The sequence below is a fragment of the Haemaphysalis longicornis genome, unplaced genomic scaffold, assembly GCF_048455015.1.
Source record: "Haemaphysalis longicornis isolate Haplotype H1 unplaced genomic scaffold, Haemaphysalis longicornis Haplotype H1 scaffold_6, whole genome shotgun sequence".
NCBI lineage: Eukaryota > Metazoa > Arthropoda > Arachnida > Ixodida > Ixodidae > Haemaphysalis > Haemaphysalis longicornis.
Window position 1 is genome coordinate 71215963 of NW_027526407.1, and position 16584 is coordinate 71232546.

The following is a 16584-nucleotide window of genomic DNA, read 5'->3' on the forward strand; positions in this document are numbered from 1 at the left end:
CACGCTCGTAGCCAGACGCACGATTGGCGCCTTCGCGTACCAACGCGCACGCCACGGAAATGCACACGGTGGCGAACTCGTCGTCAGAGTCACTGCACGGATGGTCTTCGCGTACCAACGCGCACGCCACGGAAATGCACACGGTGGCGAACTCGTCGTCAGAGTCACTGCACTGCGCGACTCCGCCTGCCGTCGCTGGCGGAGTTGGCGGAGTCGCGCAGCTGCGCGAGCTGCGCGGCAGCTTCGAAAAGTGCCATGTCTGACAGCCGATCCATGCTCGCGATGCACAAAGCTCACGTTCGCGTCTCCCGGCTGCTGCTGCAGGCCGGCTGCTGCTGCACTTGTGTCCTCGTTTTGGTTGTATCCGGTGCGCGCTAGTGTCGTGGCTGCACCTGCACTTCCTGAACCGGCGCTGCACGCGCGCGACACCGGCCGGCACCGCTGCGGCACTTTTCGGAACTAGTGCAGCCAGTGCAAGCCAAATCGGAGAGACCTTTAGTCACAGCCTTAGTTGGTGCGGCCGCCGCAAACCGCGCTTTGTAGTTTTTCTTCTTTCGCGCTTTGTAAAATAATTACCGACTTGCCAACCGGATAAACGTGGAAAAGTGTGCTAATTTGAGCCTGTCTACGCAGTGCAAGTAAAAACGGGAGCTTGACAAATTCACTTAAGTGCCCCTTTGAAGTTACCCAGAAAAGCTTTTTGAAGGTTGCAAACAAATGCATTGGGGGTGTAGAACTCTTCGGGAGAGTTTTGAGCCAAGTGTGAGCACCATACGTTGGACGGATCATTTTTAAACAATTTTTCAAGATAGCCTTTCTCAGTCGATGAGCGCGACGCGGCAACGAGCCGATCGCTGCTGACGCAACGGCGATCGCGACTGACGCAACGGCGAGCAGCCCCCCTGATTCGCCCAATCGCCGGTGAGGTCGGCCGCCGGCAACGTCAGTGCCATTGGCTTCCGGCTGCTCTTCCTCCTTCCAGCGGGGTCCCAAGGCAAAGGCGGGCCCGCAGCGGTTGACGAGTGCCTAGGCGCAGGAATGTAGCTGGCGCATAACGGAAGTCGAGCGTCGCGATGTCACATGGCTATTCGCAGTGTTTGCAGCTGCTTTGAAAGAAGCAGAGAGGGAGGAGGAATCCATCTACAAGAGGGAGAGGTGCACCTTTTTGCTTCTCGCGCAGCTAATACTGAATGTAGATCAATAATTCCAACGGCATTGCATCGCTATATTGGGGCTACGCGACAATACAAGCCTTCTGTAACTTTTACAAAAGGCTTTTCGGGCTCCTTTTAAAGGCTTCCTCAATTTCAGTTGAACCGTCATAAGGAGTCTCAAAGTTTCTGCCTCGTAGGTGAGTACCGGTAAAATGCAGCTGCCATACACCTTCTTCTTCAGGGACAACGGTTGGCTGCCATTCGTAATCTGGGAATGCCTGCCGAATCCACTCTACCCCATTCTTAGACAATTGCGGGTGGAGTGCATTCTCTGCCTCATTATGTCTGCCATGAAGGAAGAAAAAGTTACGAGTCGGCGCCACCGGAGAAACATGAAGCCTATGCATAAAAAGTAAAATCGAAGTCGCCCAGGGCGTCACTGCACCACGTGACCCCACCGCGCCGGCGCGCCCCGCCGTGTGAGAGCGCGCGGTGGGGTTTCAATTTCGTCTGCTCGAAACTACTCTGCGGCCCGTTGTCGCGAAGCCAGCTATATGGTGTTTTTTTACGGCTTTGGTCTTTCGCACGTACGCGGCACTGGCGGCACTCCCGCCCGCACGCGCGCGGGCATGAGGTCGCGTAGCGGACAAATACGGGAAGGACGGGAAAAGCTACCGCCAACCAAACACGAGGAGGAGGAGGATGAGGAGGAATCACTTTATTGAGCCTTAGGCTGGTTTACGGAAGTGGTGTGGCCGCCGGTTTGAGGCCGGCAGCGACGTTGGCAGCACGGGTGACCAGAAGTATCTGGACCTCTGGGTCCGAGCTCCCAAACACGAGAGATGCGGTGCAGTCGGAGACCGACGCCGCCGCCGGCCCAGCCGACCATGGAGGTCACGTGCTGGGCCGACTCCGGCGGCTTGAGTAAGAGAAATGGCGGAGGGAGCGGCTTCAATGTCGGTAGGCTTGCGAAGGCTAGCTGCGTGACGTCATGCCGTCTCCTAACTTTTTCTTTCTCCATGATGTCTGCCTCATGGTTACAACTCGGCTTTATCACAACTTATTAGCATCATTGTTTCCTAAAAGCCAGCCTGTAAAGTTGGCTTTTGTACAGTGCGTTATCAGATAGCTCGAACATCATCGGCGAGGCATGAAAGCTTCGCTTTAGAAACATTTTATAGTAAAAGTTTTCTGTAAAAAAGAAACTTTAAAATTTGTGGGGTTCGAACCCACGCCGCTACATCGAACCCAGACTGGGGAAAACGTCCTGGGAGGCAAAGGAGGATTCCGTCGTCTGAGAACGGCAATATATTCACACTATTTACAGAGAACCGCTCAATGCAGAGCCATCTTGTCGCCTCGCCTAGTCATCTTCGTCTTCACCGCCTATGCGCCTGCTGAGCTCAGTGTCTGCGTCCTTCTCGTCGTCATCGAAAGTTTCAACACAGACACTATAATACGAAACGGAAGCAGACAAGCAGGACCCTTTTAGCAAAAGTTGAAATTGTACGTCATCCCGGACAAGGGACGCCTTCCACGAAGCGAGGCCCACACATCAGCCTCTGCTGGAGAAATAGATAATATTTTTCTCTCTCTCTCTCTGGCCCACAAAATAAAGCTGAAAATTAGTCTATTTTCTACTTCACAGGGAAGGCAGTGCGTTGAAAATTATCCCTGTGAGTTCTCTTTTTGTAACTTTTATGGTAATTAAATATGCTCTCCCAACCGTCCAAACTACAAATTTAGCCCCCTGTCTTCCTGCCGTGGCGTCTTTACGTGGAAACGTTCCCTTGCTACCTGAATTCAAGGTTGACTCACAAAAACGTATGTTGAAAATGGGTGAAGGAAACAAAATGCCGAACACGTGTCCGTAGTATAAGTGTTCTGTGCGGCTAGTGTACACAGGTAAAACCAGCGATATTAGGGGACGGCGATGCGGCAGCCAGGCATGTAAAAGCTATTGCTTCTGTTACTTTGTTACGTGAGCGGCCGCTTGCGTGTTGGTCGTCTTTCGTGGAAGCTGACCAACACGCGTGGAAAATGAAGAAGCTGACTCGTGAACAATATTACGGGTGATTACCGTCTCAAAAGTGACGCACAAATTGTCGACCGCCTTGAAAATCCTCTGAGCTTTGCACAGAAACTTCACCATGCTGATAATGAACGTGTGTTGTGCCAAAGAACCACTCCCAAGGTGAGACCTAGACTTCACCAGCTATCAGTTGAAGAGAGTTTAGAAAAAAAGGCGTTGTCTGCAGTCGTGGTGAGAGGCTTTTTTTGTCGAACCTTCCCCCATAACACATGGAGCACCTCCAATACCTTCCTCATGGCTAGATGACACAAGCTCACAAGCCTCTTGTCGCTGCACTACATGAGAATCTCCAAACCACGACCTCGCACAAAGCTCCCGAACAAGCCAATAGCCGCTTAATGCTCCACGGCGTACCTTCACCTACAGTCGTTAGCAAATGCGCACATCCCTTACATTATGAAGACACAAAATCATTGAAATTCCGTTCAAGGATGAACCTGACTTGCCCATCACCAGAGTTGGCTCCAGAATACCACGTGAGGTCATCTTCTGTTCGTTCATCACGCCCTCTACCCACCCCGCGTAAAGGTAAGGCCTTGATTACAATGTGTGATCTGCACCATCGCACCCAACCTAACCGAACCCAATCCGAAGAGCGTTTTTCGGTAGAGAGACTGCGGAACGAGATGATCCCCGACCCAGGACCCCACGGACACGCTCCTTGACTACATACTGTGGTGTTCCGTTTGACACGGAGATCACACCGCCACCGATGCCACACGTCCTGGTTTGCAGGCCGCAATCCAAGCCCTCCGCTACCGGACTCGAAGCATCCGCAACCACCATCATGCCCGTGTAGCATCACTATTCGGAGACGCCCGCGCTTGGCCGTGGTTGTACTCATCGCAATACTGCGCTTTTTGAGCCATCTCTCGCTGCAGCAGCCAGAGCTACCAAGCGACTTGGGACAGCAGTCTCCACGAAGACCTATTAAAAGAGCGAGTCTGCACCACGAGGCAGCCTACCTAGCAACAATTATAGTAACAGGACCGCATGCCCACGGCCCCTGATCCCACACCATCACACCTGCACTCTCCACATGACTATTCCGGAAGAACTTGTCTCTAGGTCGCATGTTCAGACCGCAACATCCACGCAGTTAGGAAGGGTTGTGAGCGGCTCTGTAAGAAACCTTTTTTTTCGAAGTACTTATCTTCTACACTACGCTAAACCAACAGATTACCTCTTGTCCTCATTTTTACCCACTGCTCAAACAAAAAATTATGATTATCTATGTGGTCTTGCTAACCACAAAGCAGCTCCCTCGCCTTTGGTGCTACACTCACGCAAGCGAAACACAATTTCACCATCCACCTTGCGATATTCGCTACTATCATTCTCGCGGTAGGAATAGACGAGTCGTTCTCCTTGACAAGGTGCACGATAATACTGGGAATCCGCACGCATTAGAGACTAGACATGGTCAACTTCAGCTTGCCCAATAATAGTTCGTTCCCAATGATACGCCAGTGCGAATTTCAAGGTACTGTGAATGAAGCGCCAAGCCCGAACAAGGCTACATATTTGCCGTCAAGAAGCTTTACTAGCGTATGCAGCGACGTTTTCACCTCGGGAAATTTGCCGTCTTATACGTCAAATGTGTCCCACGTTCAGGCCTCTAAAACACTCAGGGGTATATATACCATTCCATCAAATGAGGGGGCAACTTAACCTCGCTTTCAGACTCGCGGGCAGCATTTCTTTCTCTCTGATGTCTGCTCGAGGAATTGAAATGCGGTCGTTTCCTTTCTTTGACTGTGCGCATTCAGCATCGCGTTGACGAGTTTTGTAATCTTTGTTGGCGGAGCGCATTTGTTAATGATTTTAGTAAATTGGTGGCTAGGAGATGTTTTTGAGTTGAAAATCTTGCATTGTAACGCAAACGTTGCGTTTAATTGAAATTGTAATATAGCTGAACTTTAGGTCTGGTGATTTTCTTGTTCTTCAAGAGTTTTTAACGAAATGTCATTGCTTCTAGATTTACACGCGACCATCTGGTACCTCAGCTTCACGTTAATCACCTTAATCACGTGACAGCCCAAGCGCGACGACATGAACAACGCCTTTCCAGGGCTTGCTGAATGAACTGGTGTGCTTCAATCGAACAAACACAGCCTCGATATGGCACACGTTTCAGTCAATAGAACGAGGTCGCAAGCGACAGAATCTCTTGGACAATGCCTACCTTGCATCGGGTCTGTCCTTGTCAGAATTTGCGGAAGAAGCAATGAAGGCTTTTTCCCCAATTAAGACACGCCTTCTCCGAACATTGGTGGACCTTCTCCGCTTCCCCCTGTGGCAGACCGACGCCTTACTATGGAAGAGGCAGCTGGTCTTGTTTCCCCCTTCAGCATGGCGGAACTGTTGGCAGCTATCGACTCAGCAGGAACGCATAAGGCACCGGGCACCGATAGCATACAGTAAGAAGTGTACAAGAACTGTAGAGAGAAGTCTCTTCCCGTCATACTGGGAACATTCAACAAAGCTTCGGCCACTGGATGCGTACCCACTTTCTGGAAGCACGCAGAAAGCGTAGGCGTCCCGAAAGCAGAAAAACCACCGGATAGGCTCAGCAATCTATGGCCGATTGCTCTGACATGTACCTTATGCAAGCTGGCTGAGCGTATGCTAGCGTCAAGGCTCACATGGTGGCTTGAGGGCATGGGTTGGTACCATCCCTCTGAGATCGGTTTTCGGTTCCCCATCTGCGCAAAGGACGGCCTTGAAGCATTCTCTACTTCTGTACTCATAGGAGTATGCACTTTTCATATTCGTTCCATTCTTGCCTTTGATGTGAAGAAAGCGTACGATAATGTCAGCCGCCAAGCAATCCTGCAGATACTACGCTGGGTTGGGTGCCCGACACCTGCGGTGTCCTTTATAGAGTCGTTTTCAACACACCACACATTTACAATTAGAGTTTCAGGACAGGTGGTAGGCTCACTTTGAAAATGCCCTAGGTTACCACACGGATCTCTCCTGGCCCCCCTACTGTTCAACCTTGCCCTTCTCCTGCTTGCTTGGACAGTAGGGGCATTGAAAGATCTAAAATGCCTCATCTATGCGGATGACATCAGGCTCTGTTCGACCCTTCCACACATTGCGGATCAAGAACAAGCTCTTCAGAGTGCTTTATATACGGTTTACACGTGGTGTAAACGCGTGGGGCTTATGCTATCCCGAGATAAGACTGTATTACTTATCGTCTGCAATCGAAGGTCTCGACAAAAACTGCAAAAGCGACCCATTTTAGTAAATCTTGATGGCGAGCCCGTAACGGAAGTTACATGTCACCGCATCCTTGGCCTGGACGTGGCGGCCTCCGGCTCAGCTACGCCATGGCTCCGCGAAGCTCGCCGGTGCGCCCTTCAACTGCTACATCTAGTTCGCCGGATTTCCATGAAGTAGGAGGAGCTCGCAGAAGGACGGCACGGCTTCTCGTACCTGCAATCCGGCAGCCACGTATCACGTACCAGGCTCAGTTTCAGTAAATGATAAGGGTGGTGTGGGATCGTCTACAGGCCATCAATAGAGAAGCAATGAGGATTATTACCTGCCTTCCTCGCTTAACGCCCATCGCTACACTACAGGAAGAAGATGGCCTTAGCACGATACAGGACTTGGTTCACCAGCGACGGCAGGCACGATCAATTAAAGTGCACGAGTACATATCTGTGGCTGCTTTAGGGTGGTATATGGGCCTCCAAACTAATACGCCGCCAGATCCCTCTCCAGAGCCCCCTCTTTGGATCCGAATATCAATTACTGACTGCGAGCCCATGGGTCTTTAGAGCCGTGTTGCGCCACAACTCTTATCCAGTGCTGGCCTAGATACATTTTACATCGACGCCAGTATTTCAGGAAGCCTTATTACCACACCCGTAGTAAACCCAGCCTTGCACTTTTGTGAAACCTGCCATTACTACGCCCCTCAGAGGCCGCCGTCAATACTTGCTGAGCTCAAAGCGATTTCCAATGCCTTGACGACTATAGCCAGACCAATCACAACCTGTCAGCATTTTTACTGATTCAATGCAAGCAGGTCGAGACCTCCGGAAGGTAATTCATCAAGTACCCATCTCCCAAACCATCCACGCGAAGGCAGCGACCCTTAGCTTCAGAGTGAAGATTACTTTGGCCCAGAGGACGTTGACCCCTGGACAGCAACAGGCGGATGCGGCGACTCGTATACCTCCCACGACGTATCCACTGCCCTTATTTCCAGTCGACGCAATGTCAAAGTTGGCCACCGACAAGGAAGACCTTCGGCGCTCCACACGCGCACTTATTACACCGTGTGACTTCAAACCTCCCTGGTGGGTTCACCCCACGTTTGGAGGTGGCGCTACGAAGGATTCGCGACGGGGCTGCTCTTACACCAGCTTTCACCCACACCTGGCCCCTGAATCAACGGGCTCTGTTTGGCCAGACATGTCGATTTTGCACCACGGCTGCATCGACCGCATATGTTCACCATCCTTCTGTGGACTGGCCGTGGCCTCCAACATTCCCGACAGCAAGTACTACATAGTGTGGGACTCGACGCAGGCCGGCCGCCCGACTACAGACGCTAGCTCTTTAAGACGCATCACCAGGGCCATTTATACTTCCTGAGTGAAAAGTTCCTGTTTCCGTACATTTAGACACACTCACGAACACCGTTTTATGCTGCAGAGCAAAAGTTCGCAATTAAAAAAAATCACACTGCAACCGTCTCCAATCTAAGCACTACGTAAGCTCAGACTGTTTTTGCAGCGAAGCGCCCTATGTGTAAACCCCCCGGTCTGGCGCCCTCTTGGAAATACAGCTTGGTATAAAAACAAGGGGGTTGTTTTAAGCGTATGGAAAAATCCAGAAATATTTGAAAACCTTTCAGGGCCACCATCGCTTGGCCTACATTGTCCCTGAAAGTATCTTTCCACGATTGAATTTGTGTTTAGGAGTGAAGTTACCATTAGAGAGATCGTCGTACGCTTAGTCTTTGTCTGCTGGCTTTCTCACATATTGTGTTGCGCAGTCAAGGGCAGTATGGTTACAGCCCCGATTTATGCTCCTTGCCATCGTAGCCGCCTCTTCCCCAAGTTGAGTATATACTGCTGGCCATGCGCTACGTCTATGTACCTCAGCCATTTTTTGCGTCCACATGCGTGTGTGCGTGGGTTGGGGGTAAGAGGGAGGCGTGCACGCTCAGACAGGCATCACGAGCTTACCGTTGCTTAGCCGTTCTGTTGTGGGGGGATCTCAGGGTGGTCATCTCACCGTCTCAGTGCCCTATACCACCCGACTACTGTTTCCCGTGGCCGAGTGGTCTTTGTTGGTGTATCAAGCAGACAGCAACATGTTTACGACGCGGGAGAAAAACGAACCGCCCTATGTATGCCCCCAGAATAAAACTGTAGTATTTCATAGTTTCATACAGTGAATTAGCCAAGAAGCATGCCGAATCCCGAATTACAAAGAAACGAGTTTTCATAATTGCCCTCCTTACCCTACACCCCCCTTCACTGGCCATTGCGTGTCATCCTTCTTGACAGAGTGGATCGACACTGATTTTCGAGCTTTCTTATAGACAATGAAATGGTCGTGGAAAGAGACAGCACTGGCCAATGCGCTATCTGCGCTCTTTTATCCAATCCTGTCCTTTCTATATTACCCTCCACATCACGCGTATGCAATAAAACCCCAGTGTATCCATCGTTTCGCATTTCCTTTGGAATAAAAATAAACATATACCAGAACTGGTCATGTTTTGGCAGGGGGGGCACAATTGCGAACGCGCAAATCCTCGTCGAGGCGAAAATGAATGTAAGAAACTTGTCCTCTCTTGAATACGGCTGAAACCTCGTGACATTTCGGCTGCATGTGTTTGGTGCCTTAACACTTGTAGGTACAGCAATCAATTTAAACGTTACTGGCTTGTCGCGAAGTTCGCGCAGGCTGTTTTTTAGTTTGTTTTGGAGACGCTATTAGTCTCGTTAGCCCTACTTCACGAATTCAATCCGTCATGTCCGTTCTGATACGGTATTGTCCCCTGCTATTTAGATTCTAGTTAGTGTTCGGTTGGGCTGTATTTGTGAACGAATCCTGCAGCGCCATTTCGTCGGCGTTCTCAGCCGGCGCCATTCACTGGCTACGATAGCTGAGAAATATAAGGACATGAGCTGCACGTGGATGGGACGCCAGCGCATCAAGGGCAGTTGGATTTTGTGTGCCAGTTGGACTTTGTTTACTCTGCGACATCGCCATTCCCAACAGTGTGATGACTGCTGTCGTTGGCGTCATGACGGTTCTTCAGACAGTAAACGCAATACTTTTTCTTCTGGGGTCCGATCATTTCAATTTCACTTACATAGATAGATCATTGTTTCTCTTAGAAAAAGTACGTCATTAGAGAGGACATAAGGGAACAAGCTGCAAGATAGAGCTTGAGGACCCCTTACGCCACAGACAGCCGCAGTGTATTGAAACACAACTTCGAAATTCAGACATTGTACACTGAATTGTGTTGCAAAATTGAAGGTTTAACAAAGCTACAAAATTCAAAGGAGTGGTAACATTCTACACCCAAACTTTCTTTTACCATCCTAATTTGATGGTGACGATGATAATAACAATTTTGCCCAAAACTGGGTAAAAGGAGTAAGCGGAAGTGAGCGCCTTACTGAATTCCTCCCTCTCAGAAGGAGGCTGGTAGCCCTTGGGCGCGAGCGGCATCTTCGGCCTGTTGGACGACCTTGACCTGTATTTCGGGGTAGGAGCTAAGCAAACATGTCCCCCACTGCTCCGCACTGGGGATTCGTAAGCATGCTCGTATAGTTTGTGGCTGAGTATCACAAGCCCAAATCGTGCGAGTGAGTTCGGCTCGCTGGGTGCACCACTTGCATTGGTCATTATAAAGGTAGGGGTAAATGTGGCCCAATACTACAGGATTGGGGAAAGCATTATTAGCCTGCAGCTGAAGCCAGGCTACCGATTGAAGTCTGTTCAGCGTGGGATGCGCTGCAGGATATTTCTTGCCCTCCACGCGATAGTGCTGTGCCAAGTCCCGGTAGGTCACCAGCCTGTCCTAGCCCCCTGGTCCTAGCTAGCAGCGTCGTCAGTGCAATCCCAGGAGCTGAAAGCTCGGGCCGCCTCGTGTGCTAGTTCGTTGGCGGGGAGAGATGCATGGGCCGGTGTCAAGATTATTTGCACTTTGTGCATACGGGTGGCTTGAACGGAAAACAACGTGCGTACGGCAGTATTAGAGATCCTACGAATTTCGTAATTTCAGAGAGCTGTTTTAGAGTCGCTCACTATGGGTTTAGGCGTTCTGAAGGTGACGGGAAACGCAATAGCGGCGTCTTCTCTTTCCTCAGCGTAATTAGTGTAAATAGAGGCGGATGCCAGAGAGTTGCCTTTACCATCTATTGCCACGATGGCCATGGCGCGTGTAGGGTGGTAATCAGCGGCGCCAACATAGCATACATCAGGGTCATCTCTGAAACGTTGGTGCAGGGCAGAGGCTCGGGTATGACGGCGATCTTGGTGGTGTGCCAGGTTGATGTTTCTGGGTATGGGGAAGACGAAGATGACCTTTTGAAAGTGACGAGGTAGCGAAGTCTTGGTTATATGTTGGCTAGCGTACGGATACGTAGTTCCTGAAGTAGAAGTCGTCCTGTGTTACTCCTAGATAATCGCTTGTATTGGGCTGTGCGCTGCGCTTCTACAATTTCCATTAGAGGATTAGGGATACCCATATCCATCAAGCGTTCGGTGGATGCCGTAATGGGAATTCAAATTCCAATTCAAATTCAAATTCAAATTTTAATTTCCTTTCAAATTTCAAATTTCAAATTCAAACTTTATTCTCAAATTCAAACTTCATTCCCTCGGCCTGTTCATACGTTTGCCGTATTATGCATCAATTCGGCATTATTGAGATTTTTTGATGAATAGGTATTAGGTGACATATGTGATTCGGCTTATAATAATGGCTTCCACTAACCGGACGAGGTTGCACTCCTTAGGTACATGGTGGCGGTGCACGATTTGTGAAATAAGACGGCCTCTTTGTAGTAAGACGGCCTCTTTGCTTTGAAATAAGACGGCCTCTTTGCTTTGATGGTGTCCGTATCGGAGCCTGATTGATGAATGCGGAGTCCAAGAACACGTATGCACGGGACGATGGGGATAACGCGAGGTTGTCATGCGACCTGAATGTCGGGAGTACGTTGACGTATCGCTTGCCGGGAGGACTGTAGAAGAGAAGTTCGAACTTCTGCGGAGAACACATCAGAGCGCGTTCTCCGGCGTAAGCTTCCACTGTGTTGAAAGCTTGTTCTAGGCGGTCTTCGATGTGTGCTTCGCTTCCTCCAGCCGCCGATATCGTCATGCCATCAGCGTATAAACTGTGACGCACATGCGGAACAATAGAGAGGTTATGAGGGAGTTTTATTATTGCTACATTGAATACACATGGCGATAAGACCAATCCCTCGGCGGTGCCACGATTACCCTGGGAGATGATAGCCAGTTCTATGCCCCCAACCACAAGTTTCGCGGTGCGGCCCGTAAGAAAGGTCTTGATGTAGTCGTACGCTTTGTGGCCCACATGGAGGTCTATCAGATTGCCAAAAATCGCATCGTGTCGGACATGATCAAAAGTTTTTGTTGTGTCGAGTGCCACGATGGCTGTAGTGTCCCCTGCTGGGCATGACTCGGGGTTAATGATCTGATGTAATTGGAGCATGACATCTTGTTCGGAGAGTCGTATATGTTTGGTTTTAGGCATTTCTAAGTTAACACATTTACGCAATATCCCAGAATTCTCATTGCACTACTCCAGCAGCAACATAATCAAGCCAAAGTACATTCAGTTATATATACACATCGCGTATACACATACAGATATATATACACGTAAGGGATGGCAGTCAAGAAAACATAGGAAAGCAAAGGGGGGAATGCGGTAGGCCATAGAAACAGATGAAGAATTGTTTGAGTCAGAAAGAAAGGGGTGAAAAAATGCCCGCCGGGTGGGATCCGAACCCACGACCCCCAGAATACCGGTCTGGTTGCGATAACCACTACGCTACCGGCGGGCATGTTGCCCCACCACTTTCTCAGGTATTTATATTAGGTTTTTTTTTGTTTCCGGCCCTTGGGGGTGGTAGCCAGTGCCACTAAGACAACTCGGGGTGAATGGGACCTTCTTGTTAAACCCCAAGCCGTGACTCGAGTGTCTACGACATGTCCAGAGTGGTCGACCAGCGTTGAACCCTCTTTAGCTACCTTTGGCACCAAGACTGCCAGAACAGAGGCCCTCGCTATGCATGTAGCGAATCGGAAATGGGAAATGAGGGTCTCGGTGAATTAAGACAGAATAAGAGTTGGCAGTCAAGGAAACTTCGGAAAGCAAAGGGGGGAATGCGGTAGGTCATAGAAACAGATAAATTTTTGGAGTAAGAAAGAAAGTGAAAAATTTTTTCACCACTTTTTTTCTGACTCAAAAATTCATCATCTGTTTCTATGACCTACCGCATTCCCTCCTTCGTTGTCCGATGTTTTCTTGACTGCCAACCCTTATTCTATCTTAATTACCGAGATCCTCATTTCCCATTTCTGATTCGCTATATACACATACACACACACACACACATAGGCACTAATATATATACACACACGCTCACAAATAAACACACGTTAATCGTGAATTCACAAAAGTCCTTTATATTGCACTGCAAACGTATTCGCACAGGTCATACTACTCAGTCGGAGATACAAAAAGATTGTTTAGTTCCATGAACGTTTTCGTGGAAAACAACTGAGGCGAGAAATTATTACCTTCAAGAATACATGAACACTTTAGCAAATTCGACGACAAAGATTGTGTACGATATTTAGTGCGGCCTAGACGCATTGACCATCAAATGGAGTGGGGTAAATCATAGATAGGCTGGTGGGCTTAGAGATATTGACCATCAAATGTTGTAACGTACAATATAGATAGACTCATGGCGCCTTAACCGAAACATTCGTAGCATGTGGCTATTGTTCCTTGCTACAGCAGTTCTGTGAAGGCAGAGAAGCCTAAACGCATGCAAGGTAGTCGCTCTAACAATATTGAGCTGCCTGTGGTATTCTTGAGTATGAGAATTCCACGGTACATTAGTTATAAACTTGATGGCTCGTTCTTGTGCGATAAATAGGCGATTATTGAGGTCTAATAATTAACCCAAACAACCAACCGAACGACTGACCGACCAACCGACAGACAGACGTACAGACAACCAACCGACCGACCGACCGACCGACCGACCGACCGACCGACCGACCAAACAAACAAACAAACAAACCAACAAACAAACAAACAAACAAACAAACAAACAAGCAAACAACAAAGATATGTAAAAATAAATAAATGAATAAATAAATAAATAAAAACAATCTTCTCCTTAAGGTTGCGTTTCGTTTTATTTGGTAAGACATATGGTGACCAGAGATTACCTAGCACCCAAGGCACTGACAACAGAGTTCTTTAGCGCTTTTTATTGATGACGTGAGCCCGTGACGAGGAGCACGTGGTTAGACAAAAAAAAAACTTCGATGACGAAGGGTGCTTGGCGTTCCCAACGGCCCCTTCACTGGCCACTATTCCGTTGAATGCACCCAGTGGAAGTTCTGTGTGAGTAGATTGAAAGTGCACCACTTTTCCCAGGAGAAAAAGAAAAATCCTCGTGGTGGTGCAGACATTTTCCCCATGGTCTGATCATATATCACGGCTTAATTCGTTCGCATTGTAATACACGGAGTAGAATTGTTTTTATATTTGAACTCTTCTTACGAATACCGTCAGTAATTATCTAATGCGTAACTGCACTACAATTTTGTGTTGACGTGTTAATTCCCATCTCGGTATGAATTTACCACCTCGAAGGCGACGTGTTCAATTTCTGAACTGTATAAATACGCTCTTGCGATTGGCTTAAAATGGTGCTTCGCTTTATATAAAGGGACACTGAAGTGAATTTGTCAAGCTCCCGTTTTTGCTTGCACTGTGTAGACTGGCTCAAATTAACACACTATTCATCGTTTATCCGGTTGACAAATCGGTAATTATTTTACAAAGCGCGAAAGAAGAAAAACTACTATGCGCGGTTTGCGGCGGCCGCACCAACTAAAGGCTGTGACGTCAAGAGGGGGGGGGGGCACCGTGATTGGACGATGCCCAAGGTTAGCAATCAAAAGTTTCGGTTTCGGTTTCGGTTCTGTAAAACAACATGCTTGACATCTGATGGCATTGTTGGATGGGCATTCTCGATTTCTCAATTATCGCCGTACCGCGCTTCTGCCATGTTGTCGGCTGTCAAATGTCTAAGATAAACCTCCCAGGGCGGCTTGGAATCGTAGAAATCACTAGACGAGGCCTACGCAGTGGATGAACGCCCTCCGCGTCACCGCAGGCTCTCAAATGCCATGCGCTTTTCCCGCATATTCGAAGCTTGCCTCACTCATGTCTGTTCGTAAAAAGCTAGTTCGCACCAGGCCAAGGGTGTGCTGATTCAGGCCTGGGCCCACTGCCCGCAAGCAGTCAGTGCTTGTGGCGACAGCACGCCAACGAGAACTCGCTAGCGCGTCATTGTCAGTATGCGCGCGTTCTGCGATCTCGCTCGTGGAGCAGTGAACGTTACGGCCCAAAAATGGTGAACTCAGTTCAGAAAACATCGGCCGCATACGAAAAAATCAAATTACAAAAAAAAAAATACCTGTACCCTCGGGGATTCGAACTTGCCACTTTCAAAACGAATTCCAGCGCCTCAGACCGCTAGGCCACGAGCCGGCGCTGGCCGGGTTGGATATATAAGGTTCACAATGTATGACCAGTTTACACTTTTATTTATTTTAAGCATTTTAAGTACTTTATGTGACTATTTGTTGTATTTCACTCCTGCAGTAAGTGTCCCCCAAACTTCCACAATATCTCACGTCTAGCAATTGCATTTCTTTGACGGAAAAGCGTTCGCAGATGTGCGGTCGTGCTGCTGACCGCTGTGCTTGTTTACCCAGCGCAAAAAGTGCTTCCTGCTCCCTAGTTTTGCGCTGTACGGTAAAAGTTTCAGGTGATTTTATTTTCTTAATACCTATATTGACTTCGCTGACTTTTCTCCCGCCTTCAATTGGCCTTAGATTTTCCTACTAGCGTAAAGTCAGCGAAGCGTCGCATGTGCACTTGTGCAGCGCTTGTGTGGAGCGACCCGGACTCTGAGTTTGACCCAGTGTACAAACTAACAAAGTAAGGAAAGGCACATTCTTTCACTCACAAAGGTGTTGTGGCTTAGTTTCAATTGAGCGAGCGAATAGCGACGACCCGTCGGCGGCCGGCGGACGAAACGCTGGGCCGACTGACTCGATCGGTAGGTCGGCTGGTCGGCGAACCGTGCGCAGCCATTTTCCAGCTCATCTCCTGCTGACGTCACACGAAAACGCCACAGAAAATGGGCGAGCGTAAAGAGAGGAGGACAGCATTTTCGAATTGATTTTTCTACTAAATAAATTCGCGTAAACGCGGCCAGAGTGGGCGAAACAATGCCTACGGACTCCGAACTACAATTTGCGCTAGTAATCCCGCAATGTTTACAAATCACTTCAGTGTCCCTTTAAACAGAGACGCGTTACCACAAAGGAAATAGTCTCGCGCAGTTCAAACCCTTCATGCCCTTCTCGACACCGCACTGCCCAAATCAGTATTCATCGGCGCCGCACATTTCCCATGCATGGATCTAAGAGTAGTGACTAAATTGTCAGGCCGTATCTTCGTCGAGGCTAATTCTTTCCCAATTTCTCTTGCGGCGCTGATCCGCTGTACAAACAGGCAAACGCAGGTATGCACATCTCTTGAAGGTGCGCTCTACAAAGGGTGGGGCCAGTGATGGGGTAGATCTTTTATTGGAGAAGGTCCTTTTGGTCTTTCCTCTACGTCATCACGAACCGCATCGTCGTATTAGGCATCGTGTTAGTATCACCACACCTAGTGAGTATACCACACCTAGTGCGTGGGTAACCAGGATGATGACCACGTGACATGAGGCCCCTACGTACGTACGAGAATGCTTTTGCTCAGAGCAGCAGCATACATCCCCTACCATGATGACCGGTGGTGACGTCGCCCCGTACCATCCGGCCTGTCTCAATTTAAGCTGTGCACTTCCCCACCGGTGAATGGATCCTCCTGTTCCAGATAAAATGTTGAAACTGGAATTTGCCACCTCATCGGACTATTGAAGTGGCAGTGTTGGAGCTCCGTCACCAGAATTAAGTACGCGACGGATGTCACCGGGGAATTAATCCGGAGGGGCGGTA